Below are 3,883 nucleotides of genomic sequence, written 5' to 3' on the forward strand. Positions count from 1 at the left end.
CAATTTACTTTCTCCATTCTACAGTTCATTCTTGCTGTTCCTAATATACTATAATCCATCTGCTGCCTTCATGACTTTGTGCTGGCTTTCCTCCATGCCTAGAATGCTCTCTCTTCTCACTTCCATCTCTTGTCTCCCTCAAGAATCCACTCAAGTCCCACCTTATATAGGAAACCTTTTCTTATCCCTCTAGAATCAGGGGTGGGGAACCTGTGGCCTTAAGGCCACAATGTGGCCCTCTGGTCCTCAAGTGTGGCCCTTTGACAGAATCCAAACTAAGAAGTGAAAGGGCCACACTTGAGGTCAACATGTGGCCTCGAGGTTGCAGGTTCCCCACCCCTGGATAGACACTAGGGATAGGGACTGAACTGATGATTTCACTGATATATAGAACTCTCAGGTGAAGAAACTCCCTCTACTAATGCAGGACAGCACCTTCTCTGCAGCTCATAGTCTTAGAGAATTATCTAGAGGCTAACGGGTTGCTAAGTGTCACACTAATATATGTCAGAGGTGAAAGGAGACTTGACCCCAGGGGTTCCTGTCTTTAAGGCCAGTTCTCTACCTACCACACCTGGAGTGGCATGTAGTAGGTGCCTTTTAAATGATAAATCGAAATGAAAGACAACTGGTTTTTGAAATCAGAAGCATTTGGATCCTAGCTCTGACACTTATTACTTGTGTGACATAGGCAAAAGACTTATATGCTCTCTTCAGTTCTGCTTACCGCTAAAATGCCTGTCCATTCTTACAGAGCTGTTGTGAGGATCACACGAGATAACTAAGGTCCAGTGCTTTGTAGACTAGAAACACAATATAATTCTCTACGACTGTAATAAGGATTATTATTACGCCAAGAAAAAACACTAGACTTAGAAAGCAGTATGTTTCCACTGGAATGAAGTTATACTGGTAGCCAAGTAAAAATGATGATGATAATGATAATACTTTAATCTGTGATTTCACCAATAGGGGTGCTCCCTCCAATGGTTCAGATTGCAATTCTGCAATTCTTTTTTATCCTGTGTGATTTTTTTCATTGCATGTTACATGGAGATTCTGTGCCTTTCTCTAGTCCTCTTGACACTATGTGTATGCCAGTGGGGCAGGTAGCTATCATCCAGTTATTGCTTGCTCTTGCTCTAGGAGGTGTTCATCTCCTTTTCCAGTCATAACATAAATCTCTCTGATGATATTCCTGACACCACTTCTCTTGACAAATCTTTGCTGGTAACATACTGACTTACTTCGTCCATGCCCCTCTCTGTTGCCCTTCGGGTGACCTGCAACTCTAATTCTTTGGAGACTGGTATTTCATGAGTTATAGACATAAAATAATTCAATGGAAGAATATCAAGGTTAAAAAGATGAGTCTTAATTTCAGTGAGAAATTTACTGTTAAAAGCAAGGTGCAGCATTCCAAAGGCAATCCAACCCGCCTACTCCTCATATTCAATACTGGGCCCACCTTATTGTTCATTGTGTCTATTCAAGGTATAAGAGGCTATCCACCATTCAACTGCATATCATAGTCTGAATGATAGTCATTCTTCATCCACTTGGTTCTTCATCTTTGGATAGTTAGACTGAAATCTTCCAGGTTACTCTCACAGCTCTCATTCTAGAGACTTTACATGCATATACACATACATGTCTGAAGGGAATATATACATATATATTCCCTTCAGCTACCCTAATACTGAGAAAGAGAGAGAGAGAGAGAGAGAGAGAGAGAGAGAGAGAGAGAGAGAGAGAGAGAGAAAGAGAGATGTGCACACATGGGGAATCAGGTTATGAGAAGTCAGAGATGGCCTTAGAGGGAATCAGGCATTCTAAACAGGTAGCTTGAGAAGGGAGAGAATAGAAGGAGAGAGGAGCAGTTATCCCTCCTTTGCCTTAGTAACAGTGGTAGAACTTCTGCAGATCAGCTATATTGTGGACAATCGTTCATGACTGAGCTTTAGGGTTTTTTTAAGGTCTCTCAATTTATTTTCTTTTATTTTTACTGGAACATATTGCTTCTTTTTTTAAAAATTTATTTAATATTTTTAGTTTTCAGCATTGATTTTCACAAGAGTTTGAAATTTTCTCCCCCCATTTCTACCCTCCCCCTCTCTCTCCAAGATGGCATATATTCTGATTGCCCCATTCCCCAGTCAGCCCTCCCTTCTGTCACCCCACTCCTCCCATCACATTTTCCCTTACTTTCTTGTAGGGCAAGGTCGATTTCTATGCCTCATTAAATGTATATCTTATTTCCTAGTTGAATGCAAAAACTTTTTTTTTAAACATCTGCTTTTAAAACTTTGAGTTCCAAATTCTCTCCCCTCTTCCCTCCCCACCCACTCTCCCTAAGAAGGCAAGCAATTCAACAAAGGCTACATGTGTATCATTATGTAAAACCCTTCCACAATACTCCTGTTGTGAAAGACTAACGATATTTTGCTTCTTCCTGTCCTATACCCCTTTATTCAATTTTCTCCCTTGACCCTGTCCCTTTTCAAAAGTATTTGCTTTTGATTACCTCCTCCCCCTATCTGCCCTCCTTTCTATCGCCCCCCTTTTTTATCTCCTTCCTCCTTCTTTCCTGTGGGGTAAGATACCCAATTGAGTGTGTATGTTATTCCCTCCTCAGGTCAGATCCTAAGAGACCAAGATTCACTCATTCCCCCTCACCTGCCCCCTCTTCTCTTCCAATGAACTGCTTTTTCTTGCCACTTTTATGCAACATAATTTACCCCATCCTATCTCTCCCTTTCTCTCTCTCTCTCAATGTATTCCTCTCTCATCCCTTAATTTGATTTTATTTTTTTAGATATCATCCCTTCATATTCAACTCACCCTGTGCCCGCCCTCCCTCCCTGTCTCTCTCTCTCTCTCTCTCTCTCTCTCTCTCAGTATTAAGGTAGCTGAAGGGAATATATATATATATTCCCTTCAGCTACCATAATGCTGAGGTATCACTAATTATACACATCATCTTTCCATGTAGGAATGTAAAAAAACAGTTCAACTTTAGTAAGTCCCTTGTGATTTCTCTTTCTTGTTTACCTTTTCATGCTTCTCTTGATTCTTGTGGTTGAAAGTCAAATTTTCTATTCAGCTCTGGTCTTTTCACTGAGAAAGCTTGAAAGTCCTCTATTTTATTGAAAATCCATATTTTGCCTTGGAGCATGATACTCAGTTTTGCTGGGTAGGTGATTCTTGGTTTTAATCCTAGCTCCATTGACCTCGGGAATATCATATTCTAAGCCCTTCAATCCCTTAATGTGGAAGCTGCTAGATTTTGTGTTATCCTGATTGTGTTTCTACAATACTCAAATTGTTTCTTTCTGACTTCTTGCAGTATTTTCTCCTTGATCTGGGAGCTCTGGAATTTGGGCACAATATTCCTAGGAGTTTTCTTTTTGGGATCTTTTTTAGGAGGTGATCGGTGGATTCTTTCAATATCTGTTTTGCCCTCTGGCTCTAGAATATCAGGGCAGTTTTCCTTGATAATTTCTTGAAAGATGATATCTAGGCTCTTTTTTTGATCATGGCTTTCAGGTAGTCCAATAATTTTTAAATTATCTCCTCTGGATCTATTTTCTAGGTCAGTGGTTTTTCCAATGAGATATTTCACATTGTCTTCCACTTTTTCATTCCTTTGGTTCTGTTTTATAATATCTTGATTTCTCATCAAGTCACTAGCTTCCACTTGCTCCAATCTAATTTTTAAGGCAGTATTTTCTTCAGTGGTCTTTTGGACCTCCTTTTCCATTTGGCTAATTCTGCCTTTCAAGGCATTTTTCTCCTCATTGGCTTTTTGGAGCTCTTTTGCCATTTGAGTTAGTCTATTTTTTAAGGTGTTGTTTTCTTCAGTTTTTTTTGGATCTCCTTTAGC

This window comes from Trichosurus vulpecula, chromosome 1 (assembly GCF_011100635.1).
Source record: "Trichosurus vulpecula isolate mTriVul1 chromosome 1, mTriVul1.pri, whole genome shotgun sequence".
Lineage (NCBI taxonomy): Eukaryota > Metazoa > Chordata > Mammalia > Diprotodontia > Phalangeridae > Trichosurus > Trichosurus vulpecula.